This window comes from Dipodomys merriami, unplaced genomic scaffold, assembly GCF_024711535.1.
Source record: "Dipodomys merriami isolate MVZ:Mamm:240054 unplaced genomic scaffold, mDipMer1.0.p SCAF_4, whole genome shotgun sequence".
Taxonomy (NCBI): Eukaryota; Metazoa; Chordata; class Mammalia; order Rodentia; family Heteromyidae; genus Dipodomys; species Dipodomys merriami.
The window spans coordinates 68093538-68112523 of NW_027205603.1; the positions used below are offsets into that span (position 1 = coordinate 68093538).

The window sequence follows — 18986 nt, forward strand, 5'->3', positions numbered from 1 at the left end:
AATCCTTTTCTTTTGTTTTCTTTTTTTGTCTTCTTGCATTATCTAACTTCAATCTTTATTTTATTTTACCTTGTCTTCTTGTATTATCCAACTTTTAGCAGGACGCTGAACTTACAATTCAGTATATTATTTATATTAGAGAAAAGCATCAAAAATGATAGCTGAAGAGTATTGTTGCTGATATTTGTGGTTATTTACTGTGGTTTTAAGGCGTTCCTCAAAAATTAATGTATGGAAAACTTTTGGAGTTAAGTAGGACTAATGAGACCTAAATGGAGTTAATTAGGACTAAATGGGGTCCCTAGGAGGGCATTAGTTGTTTTTTTAAATTTTTTTTATTGTGAATACTGTACAGAGGGGTTACGATTATATGAGCAAGATAATGAGTACATTTCTTATCAAGCATTATAGCCTCCTCCTTTGTTTCCCCTTCCAATCCCACCCCTCTCCCCCCCCACCCAACCTTCCTCCCTCCAACACCAAATTTGTAAAGTTGGATTTCAACATAATGACGTGTACATCTTATTGTTGCAATGGGTTCACCTATATCCCTATTTAAACGATTTGTTTTTTCCCTTCTCCTCCACAAATTATAACAACATCAAATACAGTGAAAGCAGGGGTTATACTGTGGGGGAGAACATACAAAGCAATGAAGAAATCATCTTATAAATGTGTTAGAAACAATCACAAGAAAAAAAAACATTTGAATACATATCTTAGGGTTCATTTCCCTAACATCAACTTATCTGACCTTTTCTGCTTGACTCAGACATATACTAGTTATTGCAAATAAGGGAAACCATGGGACGTATGTTTCTTTGGGTCTGGCTTACTTCACTTAATATAATTTTTTCCAAGTCTTTCCATTTCCTAACAAATGGGCCAATGTCATTCTTTCTGATGGAGCTGTAGAATTCCATTGTGTGTATATACTACATTTTTTTGGATCCATTTATCTACTGAGGGGCATCTGGATTGGTTCCATAGCTTAGCTATGGAAAATAAGGCTGCAATAAACATAGTCATGCTGGTAGCTTTAGTGTGGTCTTGTTTGTAAACATTTGGGTAAATGCCCAAAAGTGGGATTGCTGGGTCATAGGGGAGTTCTATGTGGAGTCTTTTAAGGAACCTCCATACTACTTTCCAAAGTGGTTGAACCAGTTTACACTCCCACCAACAATGCAGTAAGGTTCCCTGCTATCCACATCCCCTCCAGCATCTGTTGTTATTAGAGTTCTTGATTATAGCCATTCTAACTGGGGTGAGGTGGTATCTCAATGTTGTTTTGATTTGCATTTCTTTTATGGCTAGGGAGGATGAACATTTCTTCATGTGTCTATTGGCCATCCTTCTTTCTTCTTCAGAGAAGTTTCTCTTTAAGTCTTTAGTCCACTTATTTATTGGGCAGTTGTTTCTTTGAAGATTTATTGTTGGGGGATTTAATTTTTTGAGTTCCAGGTATATTTTAGATATGAGACCCTTATCTGTTGTATGGCTAGTCAAGATCTTCTCCCAATCCGTGGGCTTTCTTTTGATCTTGCTAGCTATGTCCTTTGCCATGCAGAAGCTCTACAATTTCATGCAATCCCATTTGTGCAACCTTTCTTTGATTTGTTGTGTTTTGGTGTCTCTATTAAGAAAATTTCGGCCTATGCCAAGGAGACCTAGGGTTTCTCCTATTCCATCCTGTAATGTTTTCAGTGTCTGCTTTGACTCCGAGGTCTTTGATCCATTTGGAGTTGATTCTGGTGCAGGCTGATATATAAGGATCTAGCTTTAGTTTTCTACAAGTAGTTAACCAATTTTGCCAGCACCATTTACTGAAGAGGCTGTCTTTCTTCCATTCTATTGTTTTAGCTCCCTTATCGAAGATTAGATGGCTATAGGTCTGTAGGTTCATTTCTGGGTTTTCAATTCTATTCCATTGGTCCTGAGGTCTGTTCTTGTGCCAGTACCAAGCTGTTTTGATTATTATGGCTTTGTAGTAGAGTTTGAAATTTGGTATTGATATTCCTCCAGTACTGTTCTTTCTGTTGAGGATCATTTTTGCTATTTGGGGTCTTTTATTGTTCCATATGAATTTTTGGATTGCCTCTTTTATTTCCTTGAAGAATAAGTTTGGAATATTGATAGGTATCGCATTGAATTTGTAGATAGCCATGGGAAGTATTGCCATTTTCACGATATTGATCTTTCCAATCTAAGAGCATAGGATTTTTTTTAATTTAAATTTTATTTTATTTTATTTGAGAACATACTGTACAGAGGGGTTACAATTACATTGGCAGGATAATGCATACATTTCTTACCAAGCATTGCAGCCTCCTCCTTTGTTTACCCTTCACCTCCCTTCCCAGCCTCCCCCCTCCCCCCACCCAATCATACTCCCCTCCCCCCCCACACCGACATTGTAAAGCTTGGTTTGACATGACATTTTGTAATTCTCCTTGTTGCAACAGGTCCACCTGAATCCTTAAACGACTTGTTTGTCCCCATCTCCTCCACATGTTATACTGACATCAAATAAAGTGAAAGCGGGGGTTACACTGTGGGGGAGGGACATACAAAGCAACAAAGAAATAATCTTATAAATGCGTTAGAAACACATGCATGAAAGAAACGAAAACATTAAAATACATATTTAAGGGTTCGTTTTCCTAACATCACATTATCTGACCTTTTCCGCTTGACTCATACCTATACTAGATATTGCAAATAAGGGAAACCATGGGACCTATGCTTCTTTGGGCCTGGCTTACTTCACTTAATATAATTTTTTCCAAACCTTTCCATTTCCTAACAAATGGGGAAATGTCATTCTTTCTGATGGAGGCATAGAATTCCATTGTGTATATATACCACATTTTCTTGATCCATTCATCTACTGAGGGGCTTCTGGGTTGGTTCCATATCTCAGCTATGGTAAATAATGCTGCAATAAACATAGTTGTGCTGGTAGCTTTAGTGTGGTCTTGTTTGTATACATTTGGGTAAATGCCCAAAAGTGGGATTGCTGGATCATAGGGGAGATCTATGTGAAGTCTTTTGAAGAACCTCCATACTGCTTTCCAAAGTGGTTGAACAAGTTTACATTCCCACCAACAATGAAGTAAGGTTCCTTTCTGTCCACATCTCCTCCAGCATCTGTTGTTGTTAGAGTTCTTGATTTTTGCTGTTCTAACTGGAGTGAGGTGATATCTCAATGTTGTTTTGATTTGCATTTCTTTTATGGCTAGGGATGTTGAACTTTTCTTCATATGTCTATTGGCCATCCTTCTTTCTTCTTCAGAGAAGCTTCTCTTTAAGTCTTTTGCCCACTTATTTATTGGGCAGTTGTTTCTTTGAGGATTTGTTGTTGGGTGGTTTAATTTTTTGAGTTCCAAGTATATTTTAGATATGAGACCCTTGTCCGTTGTATGGCTAGTAAAGATCTTCTCCCAATCAGTGGGCTTTCTATTGATCTTGCTAGCTAGAGCATAGGATTTTTTGCCACTGTCTAAGTTCTGTTTTGATTTCCTTTTTCAAGTTTTTAAAGTTTTCATCATAGAGGTCCTTCACTTCTTTGGTTAAGTTAATTCCTAGGTATTTTATTTTTTGTGGGGCTATTACAAATGGAGTTGCTTCCTAATTTCAGACCCACTTTTCTCATTGTTGGCATACAGAAAAGCCATTGATTTTTGAGGGTTAATTTTATACCCTGCTACTTTGCCAAAGTTTTGAATCAGCTTGAGTAATTTGGGAGTGGAGTCTATGGGATACTTTAAATATAAGATCATGTCATCTGCAAAGAGGGAGAGTTTTACTTCGCCATTAGTTGTTTTTAAAACAAGAGAGCTAGCATGTGCCATGTGATGACTGAGAGATCAAGAAGGGTTTTTTCAGCAGATGGTCAAAGATGGTGACGCTATGTTCTTTGACTTTTCCAGCCCCCCAAATTCTAATGTTCATGACTTTTCTGGTCTCAGGTATTTTGGTACAGTAACAGAAAATAGGTTCACATAATACTTTTTATCAAACTGAAGAAACATTCCCCTACTTCAAGCTTGTGAGCAGTGTTTATCATTAATGAGTGCTGGATTTTACAAGTGCTTTTACTGAATTGGTTGCCATCAATATATGATCAGTTTTCCTTGGCTCAGAGTTATAGTAGATAATGTCTGATTTTCAGATATTGAACCAGATTCGCACACTTGGAACAAATCTGTCTTGCTTATATGATTTAATATCTTTATGATATATGAGGTTTCATAAATATTTGTATACATGGTGGGATCAGAGTTAATCCTTTTTCATAATTTTTATGTCTTTATGAAAGACATTGGCATATAGCTACATTTTCTTTAACTTTTTTCTTCATAATGATGTTGATCTGAGAAGCATTTGAGCATTTATCAATTGCACACACACATATATTTCACATAGAGATATAAACACAACTATAAAATAGAAAAGATACAATATAGAACCTTAATTTTTTTACATAAACCCAGAAGATGTGTTGGAAAACCCAATGGAAAAAACAAACAAACAAAAAAAACCCAACAACCTTAAATAGTATGTGGAAAGGGACAGAGAGCTCTGTCCCTAAGACAGAAGATCCTGAATGTTCTTCAGCAGTTATGACCTCCTTTCAGGTCCAGCGGTCCGTGAAGCAGTTGGGTGCAACAGTGAGTAATATACAAAATGGTGCAGTCTTTAAGTCCTGTAAAGACCTAGAACCTCTCTGTTCTCAATTTTAATGCAATTCTCTTGGAACAAAGCCCTTTAAGCTTGAATAAGTGTTAAAATGTGGTGCTCTAAATGTGCATTACTTGTTTATTTACTTACTTTAATGTTTAAGAATCACTTTTTTCCCTAGCAACATGAGCTTTCTTTGATGAATACAACAATTCTGTATTGAGTGTCTGGCCGCATTGTTTCATCATCATCATCCCCAATCCCTTCCTCTGCTTAGCCAAGAAGCATATCTGCAAACTTGCTTTGACAATCTAAGCAGTTGTGGTGAAAGGACATATAGGTCTATGAATTTTTCAAATGTGAGAAACAGTTTGGAAAGGAACATTTCACTGTATTGGTTCTGGGACTGTGCTCAGCCTTGAATGGGAAACACAAACTTGCTTTCATTGGCTCAAATGTGACTTGTTCATCTTTTCCTTTCTCATGAATGTTAAAATGAGTGGTATGCCACGTCAGGCAAGTCGCTAGATAATTCGTAGCCTACAGTTCACAGACTTCGTGTGATAGATGGGGAAACTACAATTTAAGACATAACTCATATTTAACTTAGAATAGGGCATGATGACTTAGTTTAAACAGACTTATAAGAACTAAAGCATTTCTCACTAGCCTACAAAGTGCTGTTTTGTATTCCATTGGCTCATTGAATTTCTCTTACTTTTACCCTAGCCAATGCGATGGAATATAACCTGCAAAATGAATATATTTTATTGGAATAGAAACTGATATGTTTCTTTTAGCATTTTTGCCTATTTTTTGCAAGCTTGTGTCCATTTCCTTTAGGTCTACAAGAAACCAAATTTAGATCTGATTTCATGTCAGTGTCTTGATGTTTCTCAGAGTAAGCCTAAGTGTACAACATTTCAGAATAATCAAGTTCACAACCTTCTTAGAAATTTTAGGATATGCCAAGTTTTCAGAACATGCCTACTGACCAACTAAGAAGTAGAATATAGAGAATTTGATACCATGTTATGCCTTTATTGTGATCAGGAACTTGAATATGTATGTGTTCTTGAGAAACATCAGGACGTTAAGTTCCCTTTATTGTCTTTTCTTGTCATAGCAGATTATACCAAATTATGCCCCATTGTGTGCTTTGAATTGGTTAAGCGAGTGATTTAAATGAATAGAGTATCAAGGAATATTATTTTATAGTATACAAATAAATTGCCTTCCTGATTTTTAAACTTAAATGAGGAATTTTTAAAGTTCTGGGATTATGGGATACGTTTTATGACCAATATATAATCAAGTGCAGCTCAAGATTGGCTAATGTCCCCTTTCATATTCACCAAGACAAAATCTCCTATGGAAAAGCACTGATGAGAGATTGAGAAGAAATTCTAAAGCCATGAACTGTGCTCCCAATGTGGCTACCATAAACTTCGTAATGAATAACACTCTTTGAACATCTGGACAAGAAAGATGTCTCACTCCAGGAGGGATGCTTTCTTTTCTGTAACTAAACTGTGCTTAGCTGATATTTGAAGCCTGACTTCACACTCTTCAGAGCTCTGCTTTGATCTACCACAGTTTAGTTAAATTGACTCTGATATGTTTGTAGATTGAAATGGGGGTTAGAAAAATGTGGGAATGGGGGTGTGAACCCATATGTTTCTCTTTGGCTGGGAATTTGCCAATATTTGTCCTTTAAAGAAATAAGATTCTCTTTCCTGTTTTGATTGATTGATGGCAAGAGGAGATTTCAATATAGCTTTTGGCTTCAAATGCCTTTGTGGGAGAGTCCCAGGAAGGAATTACAGGTTGGATATGATTTCAAATATTAGAAATATTAGAGGGAAGATGAGAGAAATGTCAGTATGGAGAAAGGAACATAGGAACAATTAATGGTCTTCAAGTTCAAAAGAAGGAGGTTGATCTCTTCTCCAGACACACAGCAGAATCTGCAACAAATATTCCTTCCAGGTTATTCATGTAACTGAGAAATAATTACCAATGGAAATTATGAAATGTTTTCCTGGGTCTTTTGAGACAATTCTCCATCCTTATTTCTCTTAGGTATTTTAGATGCTTTGGTGATACCTTCCTTATACTAAGACGATTTGGTTATAACTTTTAATATAAAAACATTTGCTATCAATGTAGCTTGTGTTACTGCTAAGTGAACATTTACTACACCCACAGTATCTACCTTTCCCATCTCCAGGGAACAGACTTCCTACCATATTGATATTGAATTTAGCTCTTGACATAGTTTGGACAAAGAAATGTACCCCAAATTGAAAGATGCCAGTTCTTAGTCTAGGCCTTAAAAGCCATCATGTCTTTCTACCAACACCTCTGGTAACTTATGGCATTCAGCATAAAAAAATTATGTCCCAGATTTCTATATCTCTCTAGCCTGGTTTCCAACTTGAGACAAACACTGCAGACTAGTTAACCCACATCTTGAAGCAGAGTTGGCCTAGTTGTCCTGTAGACTCCATGAGTGAAAGATGAATACTTCTGGTCAGGATCACTGAAATGTTGTGGTTGTTCAAATGAGTTCAGTGTTTATCCATTCAATAAGTGCTTAAGTATTTACTATGGAACAAGATCCCACCTATATCGTGGAGACACAAAGGATCTAACCATCAGCGAGCTTCTAATCTTCTGGAAAAGAGAGACATGTATACAATGACTCAGTTTATTATATGAGACTTGTGATAATTGTTATAAGACATATGTGAGTTGGGAAATCAAAGAAATAAAATCCAATTTGGATGGTCTGAGATCACTATAAAGAGAAGCTGTTGAATACATTAATTGGAGATATTGCTTGGGTATGCTTCACTGATGGATATCTCTGTGTGCATATGTTTGTTTATGTATGTACTCGTACTTGTGCTTGCCTGCCACTTTGGGACATATTTGTGAAATAGTTACACAGAACATAGTCCAAAACTATGCACATGAAGTCATTTTCAAAATTCAGCTTTAGAGTCTAGTTAAGATGTTCATTTAGGACTGGGAATGTGGCTTAGTGGTAGAGTGCTTCCCTACCATCCATGAAGCCCTGGGTTTGAGTCCTCAGTACCACATAAACAGGAAAAGCAAGATGTGGCACTGTGACTCAAGTGGTAGAATGTTAGCCTTGAACAAAAAGAAGCTCAGGGACATGCCCAGGCCCTGAGTTCAAGCTCCAAGACTAGCAAAAAAAAAAAAGTTTAAAAAAGCTGCTCATTTAACAATTTTAGCTGTAATAAATAAGTATGAGAGCCATACAGAATATGTTTATAGTTCTCAAGTGATGAAAACTATGCAAACTAAACTTTTGAGTTTTCGGAGGAGAGCAGTTAATTTCTGGGAAGTGATTTTTTTGGAAAATCTCAAAATTTCCTACTGAGTCATCATCAATGAATGTGCATTTATATCTGTAACTAGTAAATAGAAGGCATGAGAACAAAAATATAAAAATTAAAGTTTTGACTTTGTTGTTGTTGTTCGTTGTGGGGCTTGAACTCCAGGCCTGGGTGCTGTCCCTCAGCTCTTCAGCTCAAGGCTAGAGCTCTACCACTTGAGCCACAGCTGGTGGTTTATTGGAGATAAGCCTTTCCTCCCCAGGCTGGCTTTGAACTGTGGTCCTCAGATCTCAGCCTCCTCAGTAGCTAGGATTATAGGAATAAGCTTCGGCACTTGGCTTGACATTTTTTTGACTATGATGTTTAGGTGCCAATTAAAGGCAAAAGTTAAGGCTTTAAGAGAATGTAATGTTTTAATTTAGAGTGAAATACTATGGTAGATGTTCTTAAGTTTAAAGTACATGTTCTAGATTCAGGCTTTCTGGGTTTGAATCCTAGGTGTTCTTTTCTCAAAGTATGACGTTGGTTAAATTCTAACTAACATCTTTGAGCTTTAGTATTCCTTTCTGTAAAATAAAATTTATAATAATGTTTCAAAAATTGTTGATAATATGAATATAACACACTTTTCTTGGTGGATGAAACTTGGAAAATCTCAGTAGAAGTGAGCTAATATTGTCATTGTTATAATTGTAGTTAACTTACTCACACCAGAGATCCTCATTTAAAAGGGTCCGCATTTGTGAGGCATTTGTGAATGTGAAAATGAATACAGAAATCTAGAACCCTAAAGTATGTGTTCAAATTTGGAGTTATTTTTGACATCATGTGACTAGGGACAAAACTTAAGTTCACCTGAATCCCTCCTGACTTTTGGGAGTACTTTTAGCAGAAATTCTTAAGAGACTAGATGGCACCGGGAATCACATTTCCTGCCTTTGGCCTCTGAGTCACAGTTGATACAAGCGTAAATCACATGAACTATCTTGGCTGTGGACAATAGCTCAAGCTTCTCCTCGGCAATTATTTTCTTTTAAACTAAATCTGTGAGAGTATTTGGGTAAATAACCTTTCTTTCCATCTGCCTTTTTTTTTTTATTTTGTTACTTTCCATATGTCAAAAATAGAATATGGCCAAATTGTTCTTTTCCAACATTATTCACCGACTGAGAAAAGTTTGGGAATGACTTTCAGAGAGACATTTTTAATTGTTTTTAATTTATCTAAAAACAGGCTAAAAAGTTTAATTAACAGCCGCCTAGTAATAGTTATACCATTTTTCCTGTGCTATCAGCTTTCACTTTTATTTACGACGCATGTCCTTTCGTGCCTCTCTTAGGCCAAGGGCCACGATCACTAATATTTCTGTGATGTGTGAATGAAACCAAATGTAAAGTTAGCAATTGCAATCAATGCAAATTAATGATTTAAAAAAAATTTCAATCAGGAAAAGCAGCTTTGTAGTTGAAAATCCCATGCTGGCCCTAGAGTGGGAGTTTTTCCAGCCTCTGCTTAAATCCAAAAAAATACTGCAATCTTCTGGCACAGGCTCACTGTAATGCTTTAAAAACAATTTAGCAACTGTCATTGCTGTAATTACAGTAACTAATTACCATCCTTAGCAAACAAATAGCTTAACATAATACGCAAGCCGAATCAATTTTGAAGAAATGCAAATTCCAAAAGCGAAAAAGGGCATTTTGGCAAACCTGAAAGAGAAGCAGGAAAATAATACACTTTGTTTTATCTGCACATAATTCCCAGGGAATATCATATCATAAATATTTGCATTCAGTTCTTATCAGGACATTTGCATTTGCTTCTTATCAGTGCGCAGACCGGACTCTGCCAGATAGAGAGGGGAGCGCCACACCATGCACATATTTCTAATGAATCACGTCTCGGGCCCAGAGAATATTTTGGCTGGAACTTTATCACCCAGATGAAGAGGTCATTTACTCGCCGAGTTGGTTCATCTTGGAATTGTCTTGAGATTTTGATGTGATTCACCTGACGCGGCGTTTATTTATTTCCTTATTTCAGACAAACCCTGGAGGCAATTCTTTTTTTAAAACCAGAACCTTCTTTAAAAGACAGCTGTTTCAAGGGTGTCTTTCCTATCCTGTTGCCTCTCCCCGCTTCCACCCCACTCCCCAACTTCTCCGTAAATACAACCATGTAAACAGAACCCATTGCAATAATTTCAAATTCAGGAAGAGACCCAGTCATTTTTATTTTGTAGCAATCATTGAACAGGATAAAAGCAGTGTGTAGAATAAATCAAGTCCTTGACCACCATTATCTGGAAATTTAGTCCCAAGTCCTGTTTCTACTTGTCCAGAAACACAGTTGATTAGTGATGGCTTATTTAGTCAATGGAGGCAGAAGTGAAGGCCTAGAAACCACCTTCCTAAGGAGACCATCCAGTTTCTTTCATGTTTCCTCCAGATAAATCCATTCTTCAGGTTACTATAAGTAACTGTGCATCTTACCCATAAGCCCATACATGAATAATAAAGAAGCTGGTAGTGGTTTCTGTCCTATGTGAATGATGCTGTACATAGGGGTTAAAGTTCCATGAGTAAGGTAATGAGAACATTTCTTGTTGAGTATTGTCACTCCCTCCTCCCTTTTTAACCCTTGAGTTGTCACTAGACATGGCACCCCAGTACTCACTGGCTTGCTGGCTCTTCAATGAGCTTCTTGAGCATTCTATTTGGTTTTGGAAAGAGAAGCCAGAATATTAATCATATTGAATGGGCCCTTTTGGTTGAGTATTGCTGTTTAATTAAAGTAGATCTGTAGTTTAGCAGTTTGCTAACATGACATTCAAACAGATAGGGATATTATTTTCTTATAAAGCCAAGTCCAGATTAGTATACAAGAATCATGGCTGTGCAAGTACAGATTTCTACAGGAGTGCAATTATTACACAATTTCCTCTGTAATTTTATCATCTACTTGATATTATTGCACAAAATTCAAAGGTCAAACTTCAAAGTAAAGCTCTGGATGGGATCAATCTGAGTACCAGGATTTCAATTTCCAATTATAAATTAAAATATAAGGATAATGGGAAAACTTGTCATTTATAATGGTAGCAAAAATGCATTTAATTGTGCTTCATAGTGATTTTATTCATGAATATGGTCACTTAAACTTAATTTCACCTTTTGCCCAAGTAGAATTTCACTTTGGTTTATTTATTTAACACAAAAGAGAACTTCTGGCTTATTATGATTCAAATGATTGACACATCTCTATTTAGATCCAGAAAATGTTATTTAAAAATCTCCTAGGAGGACAAATATTTCATGAAACATTATTCTCATAACAATAAAAAAGCTTTGTCTACTTATTTGCTTTAATTTTAACTACAAAAAGTTTTAGCCTTTAATCTTTCCCTAAATAGGGCTGTTAGCATAGGTATATTTTAACATTTTATTTTGACATAAATTATTTTGTTAAAGCATATCTAGAAACTCTTACTCCTATTAACTTTAAGATTTTACAGTAGTATTCAAGTCATGATGCCTCATACTATTTTTTATAAAAGCATTTCTGTAAGAATTTTTCAGGCATTAAATGTGAAATGAAAATTTATGTATAGATGAAAGGTTACAATTATGTTGCATATTGGAAAAAAGTCCTTATGCAATGATTGATCAGCCTATTTGTTTTACCTGAGTTCTACTTTTGTGCATATTTTTACATTATGACTATATCATGTATTATATGTAAAAATCTTATAAAATACTCTATTTAACAAAAGCAAGGGCCCAGAGAAGGAACAATGCTAAAAACTGTTTTGTGGGATTCAATAATTAATCTGGAAAAGACTTCATATCTAGCTTTCATGTTTTATCATTGTTTTTAGCTTTTTCTTTGAGGTGGGAATAGCTTAGAGTTAAGAGCCCATTATCAGGGTGAAGGATGCAGGAAGTCCAAAATATTTATGTTTGTTCATGGCACCCGGACAAAAGACAGTTCTCAGGAAAAGGGCTTTCTGATTAAGTGATTGAAAACACTCTGGTGTATTTTAATAGCTTCTTCTATCCAAGAGATAACATCATCTTCGTCCTTATCACAGTTCTGAAACTTATTTTAAACATTCTCCTGTGCTCTTCCAATTAGATACTCTGCTCTGTTGGCTTCCTGTGTCCTCAGTGCAACTCATCTCATTTGTTTGCTTTCTCATTTTTGTCAGCAGGTTGGGTGTAAAAAAAGGCATTCAACAGATAATTGAATGGACATGCTTTCCAGAGTCAAATTCATCTGCACAGCCTTCAACCACAGTCTCTGAGTGATAAAATACTGGATGGGGAAAACATCAGCTTGCACTTTGTAGATGCTTAAGAATCCATGATTGATTGAATGGTCTTACAAGGGATGACCAAAGGGAATCTGTTCATTTTCAAATAAAAAATGGATAATGCAAAATAGAAAAAAATGCAATTGGATCAAAGACTTGGCCAAAAAAGCTACTTAAAGGAAACAAGTATTCCGTAGTACTTATATTACTATCCCCTCTTACTCCTATTTCCATCTAAAATGCTCCTCTCGCAGTTGTATATCTATTATGTTTTCTCATCATTTGGCTGTCAGTTTTTCTACTTGCTATGAGTTGAAGATGAGATGCTTCCTGATTCTTCCCCCACAGGCGTCTTAAGTTAAAACTTAGATTCTCCACAAGTGGCATTATTTTAGGAGGTGAAGCCTAACTGAAGGAAGTAGACAGTTGGAGATTATCTTGTCCAGGATTCCTTCCTGTCTGTCCTTCCTGGCTTCCTGTCTGAGTAATGTAGCTTCCCTCCTCCTCCACATACTCCTGCCATCGTGATCTTCTGTCCAAGCACATGGGGCCAAACCACCATGAATGAGACTCTCTGAAATCATCAGCCAAAGTAAATCAGGTAACGGTTTCCCACATACACAGTCACTGCCTGGCTTATAGATTTTTCACAAATTTTATGTATGGATGACTTTATAGTTTGCACCTGACGCCTTCCCAAAAAGTGAAAAATTTTGTTATAGTTGCTTACTATTGTCATAAAAATGTCTGAGAGGTTTCTTAACATAGCATAGGATGAACAATTGTCCTTTTTTAAAATTAAATATGTGAAATCGAGGGTGCTGTTATTAACCTTTTTAAAATAACTTCCCTCAAATCAAATGAGACAGATACTAGCAATCAGTCCATTTTATAGATGCACACATCTGAGACTTAGAGGTTATCAAAGACCTACAATTCAGAGGCACTAGAGTTCAGACTGAATGACAGGTCCACTTGGCTTTTAAAGCTCTTGTTCTTAATAACACTTTGTTTGCCTACATCATTTTTCAAATCATTCTGTTTTCATTAGATAGGCGTATGTTTTACTATAACTTAGGATAGACGTGATATCATAGGATATAGGGAACTTTTGAGAGAAAATGAGAAGTGATCTTTTTGATTCTTTGTCAGAAGATATATTATTTTTTTTTTACTGGCCCTTGAGTTCCTTTCTTTCCAGCATTCAGACTTTCAGTGGCATGTGGACTTGTAGAAGCCCAGGTGACAGCTGTGACTCAGAGACATCTTTTCCCTTCTGCATAAAGAATGAACATTGCAAATTTTCCTCTCAGGGAGGATAAGATAAAAGAGAATTCGAAGTGATATTATTCTTGAGGTATTCTGCAGACCAACAGACGAGACAGAGGATGTGGATAAAGGTTTCCGAAGGCAGATTACAAAACTGGCCTTGAAGAGAAGGGAAAAATACACCCGCCGGAATGTCTGCTGAAGTCTTATTCTACAAAAAGCAGGGCATCTGATAAATTCTAGACTTGCTGACAACTCAGAAAGATGAAGAAGCAAGGACAGAAAACAATATTGTGGACCAAATTATGAAAGGACTGCTTTGTGATAGGGATGTGATAGGAAACTTTGTACAAAGTAGTCAAATCATTAGAGCCATAAGGCTAAAAAAATAAAACAAGTAAAGCAAGAGAGACGGGAGGAGACATTCACATTCTATCTTAGGTTTTTGGAAATAGATTGCTTAGAGTTTACACTAAGGGCAAGCCACATTCCATGGTCAGTGAAGTCAAAAGTTCATGTGGCTCAAGAGGGAATCTTCTAAAAGTAAAAGTTCTAACAATTTAATCACAAATGAACTTATTAGAGAGGAGAATATGGACCTTAGAATTTGGCAATACATCATAAACAAAGCTTTTGATGAAGTCATCTAGCAGAAGGGCTTCTCCAGAGATGGATAGGAGGAAGCCTGGGTCTGGCTGCAGAGAAGAGAAGGAAGCTAGCCTAGTCGAAGACACTCAGTATGGTTAAAAGCCAGGGAGAAATGTACATTTCAAAAACATTTGGATTTATTGCTCTCTGGAGAGCAAGGAAAATCAACACATAAGTTGAGCCATGTTACCAATAGAATTTTGCCCAACTAATAACAAAATCCTCTAGATAATATTTGAATTGAGCCTAATGGCTGGTACATGCTATGTGAGCCCTCTACTACACAAACCACACTCCCAGCTCTTTTGTTTATATTTCATTTTTGAGATAGAATCTTAGTGTCTTTACTTGGGCTGGCCTTAAGCACATGATCATCTTACCTTCACCTCCCTAGTAGTTGATAGTTGGGTGTGACTATGCTCAGTTTAGACAATACTTTGATGACATGGTTACTAATGAGAATGATAAATAATCATGAAGAATAAGATAGAGCAAAGATCATTAAAAAGAAGTAGAGACCTAGGTCAGGTGAGTGGACAAATTGTAGAGAAACAATTAACTCTGTATGACCAAAGGCTCAGAGGAATTAAATTGCTAAATGCTGGAAGACCATGCAGAAATCATAATGTTCTGGGTGCCTTTTAAAAGAAATTATGATGATTAGAAGACTTTCAAATTACTGTAGATAGCTGTACAATCTACTTTTCAGAAGGAGAAATTGAGGTAGGGATACATGAAATAGGTAGAGTGCTTGCTGAATATATGTGCGACCTGGGTTCAATTACAGGCACCATAAATTTAAAAAAGAAGAAAAGAGAGGCAAGTGGTAAACCCTTTATGTTTCATAAAAGGCTGATAATTTTTAGAAGCATTGATTCCATTAGGTCTATCAATATTTAAGCAAAAAGGTGGTGATACGTAGGAGCTGTTTTGACTGATTTATAATATCCAATTAATTTTCTTCTAAAATGAGGTCATTGGAATGATGGAGAGGAGTTGATAAATTGGAAAATAGGATGTGCAAGGATTTATCCAAGTTGTGTTTCATTCACACAGATGGTTTTGAAATTGTGATTAAATTAATGTCTTATTTTAGAGCATTTCAGTTTAATCACCCTAAAGGTCTGTGTTCACCAGAATTACAAATGGTAGTGTTGAGTACAATGGCTAGTCTATTGGGGAGAGATAGGAAACTTTGGGCTATTCAGGTCTAAGTCTGCAATTTAATGTTATCTTAACTACATCATAACTTTATGGCCAAGACCTTTCCATATCAGGATATGCTGTATCCTAGGGAGAACTGCAGTTTCCAAGGTATTAGGGCTTGGGAATTCAGAAATATGTACATCCTCAGTACCATATGAAGTGGATCACTGGATTTTTTTTGTCATAGTTTTGGATTCTTTTTTTGGTCATGGTTGAGTAGGAAGTGTTTATTTATTACTTTCTCCCCCCACTTCTGTTCCTCCCTCTTCAAAATGACCTTTATTTAAGTGGTGCAGCCTTTCTCTATACGCTTCTTCCCCTAGTCTACAAAACTGTTCCTTGCTGAAGGAAATACTCCAAAAAGATATGGCTGGTGGTTTCTACTTTTAAGGGGAGACCAGAGACAGTGACTAAGAATATAAAAATCTGGTTCTTGATCTCAAAGTGGGACCAATTCTGTGGTGTTGTGGAATTATATTTTAGGCTTTCCTCTGGGATCATACTTAAACTAGCCTCCAGCCAAGATTCCATTCTCTGATTAGCTCCTTCATCTTTCCTACTTTTCTTCCCTTCTTTTCTCTGAGGTGACGCCTTCAAATCACTTCCACAAGAGCTCTATCTCTTCTCTTTTACTAGGAAACTGGACATAAAGTTACTTTCTTTGTGTTTGTGTCATTTTCCTTCCTCTTTACCACTTTAATTATGGCAAGTAACATTTAGCCCAATGATGTCTCAATACTGTTCAATCCTGTCTATAGTGTGGAAGATGATTTCAAAAGTTTCAAATAGCATTTTATCCAATTAACATTGTATCTGGGTTTGGCTTGAAGAACCCCACCTAAGATGTCTATTTAAATGCAGATTTCAGGGCCCACTGTGCCTTTGCAGTGAGACCCTTGAGTTCATATTTTGTTAATACTCCAAGTGCTTCTTTGTAAAAGAACTTGAAAAACAGCATGGTGCAGAATATGACTGTACTGCTGCCCAAGTTGTAGGTTAGATCCACTGAAGGCTATAGTTGAGCACAAACAAATGTAATATAAACAAAAGTTTTTCCAAGTCCAGTAATTCGTTTCAATCTTGGGAAGCTGCTTGAAAATATGTAGCACAAAACCTACACACATGTGTATGCTATGTTATCCAAGTGCAAAGTGACCTCAACTCTTGGATGAAAAAAACACAGTGCAAGACCTTCTGCAAACAGCAAAGTTCTATATTTAACTCAGAAACCCTTCCTCCAGACACAAAGTGCCAATTATGGCCCCCTCCCTCCATGGGTTGGTTAAATACTTGTTGCTCTACTGTTATTTTCCTGATAAAGAGACAGGGTTGCAAAACTATGGTAGACAGTGATTCACCCACAAAAAAAGTACAAGCAGATAAACCGAATTCTTCCTTGATGGTAGTAAATATCTTCAATCTAGTCATTTGCATGGGTATCACTAACCCACATTGCTGTAAGAAGACAAAGATGCTACTATTTCTCTTCTGTGAAGGTGAAGGTCAAATGTGGGGTGCTCAGATTGTTTTTCTTGTGGAGTAGTGTGAAAGGGTAAGGCTCCCAATCTGATCTGTAATCCCCTGATGTCTCATAGGAGGAAAGAAGAACTCCTTGTCATATGTCCTATAGGTAAAACGTTCATGATCTGTAAGCAAACTGCAATGTCTGACCACTCATCCCTACCACTTCTCCATCAGGTCTTTTTTTTTTTTTGATTTGGGGCCACCCACAGGGCTTGTTATTCCCTGTGCAGTCTTTGCTTGATGGTTGTGCACCAGTTAGAGGTTGTGCTGGATTAGCCATTTGTAAGTCAGCATCACACACATCAAGGTAAAACAGTCTGACTGTTTTTTGCTGAATACTAGCAAATAGCATGCAATGCAATGGAGATCTATTCCTCAATGACATGGTGGCTCTGGAGATTTGAAACAAATTTGCTGTTTCATGAGGGAATAAAAAGCCTGCATCTGGGCTCTCCAGCCTCCAAAATTCATAGATGAGAGGTTGTGGAATTGTCAGGATGAGAAGCTGAAGCAAGCCAGGAATAATTTCCAGAGCTCTGCTTCCAGCTCCCTGATACCTCTCCACCTGGGCGAGCCATCTGAGCTCGGCACGGTGATCCTGCCATCTGTCACGTCCCTCTGGGTAGCAGCCGGCCTTTTGCATAAGTTTCTTACTGGAGGAGAAGAGTTGGCAGCTCTGGGGACCTCCTGAACCCACCCTCTGGAGACTTGGTGGAGACCTACAGAAGGAAGTGCTTTTAAGAATAGGAAGAAAACGAGAGAAAGAAATGAAACAGATGTGCTTTTTGTCTTCCCTCAGGCAATATCCCCTCTGTTCTTGACTGTCTTTTTAAAAGGATAAGGAAATGACAGAGGCCTTGAGAACATTTGTATTAATCCATGCGTTATAGTTGTAGGAACTGCTATTCCACAGGCCTCTAAACCAGGTGTCGGAACACATACATTTCTGGGAAAGAATAGTTGTCTATGTAAATGTCCAGTTATAAGATTAGACAACAACTAATAACTAGCACAGGAGAAAATCTGTATGTGGTCACACCTTGTAAAAATATGCACATGCATGCACATACACACATATATAGCTTTGTGAATCAATGTCTTAGTGTGTGTGTGGACACATGTGTTTCTATGTGTATAGGCACATAGTTTACTGAGTTTACATGTCAGGGCTTTGTGGGTGTACATGTACATGTGTGCAGTGTGTCCTTGCACTTGTATGTGCGTTTATTCCAACTAAATCCTAGGCTCATTTTTAATAGGAGACAGCAAGCAGTCATCCGGAATTCTTGCCACTCACATCTCTTAAGGAAAGTACAGACATTTTGTTAGCTTTAAATGAGATACTTATCATGTATCTGATTTGTCTTGGGAGCATTTTGTTACATGAGAGTTCAAACTTTGGGCCTGTCATTCAAGGTTCCAAATTACCTTTCCAGTTGATCTCCTTCCCTCCCACATCCCATACTTCAAAGAACAGGGATTATTCACTCTCCCTGCACATGCCATGCTTCTGTGATTTTGCTTATTTTCTACTCCTTGCTTAGAATACTTTTAATATTAGTTAGTGTAATGCTAGTGGCTTTAACAAATAAATCCCAAATGTCAGCGAGTTAACAGAATAAAAGTTTATATTTTCTTCTTAGGCAGCAAGCCCTTTAGGTAGCCTGTCAGTGGGAAGAATGAGAAGTTGGGGGAAACACACCTGCATCTTTACCTGCTGGGAAAAAGGAGGCAGACATATAACTTTCCTCAGATCCACTGTAAAAAAAAAACATCTACAGAGCACAGGGGCTGGGAAAAGTCAACCCTGACTAGACAATTACTCTGAAGTAATAGCTCTACTAGGAAAGTGGACAATTAGCTATTTTCCAATATAATTTCCCATCTAGCAAAATTTTTGAGTAATCCCAAGTTATAGTAAATGACTTTATCCTCCAAAATCCAGTTTTTTCTTCCCCATTTTTAAATGTTTTAGTAAGCCT

At 37.0% G+C, this 18986-nt stretch overlaps 1 pseudogene; it reads left to right on the top strand.

Moving 5' to 3' along the window:
* The window catches only part of LOC138806159 (serine/arginine-rich splicing factor 10-like), an 82395-nt pseudogene extending 64700 nt beyond the window's left edge, over positions 1-17695 (top strand).
* The last annotated feature ends 1291 nt before the right edge of the window (positions 17696-18986 follow it).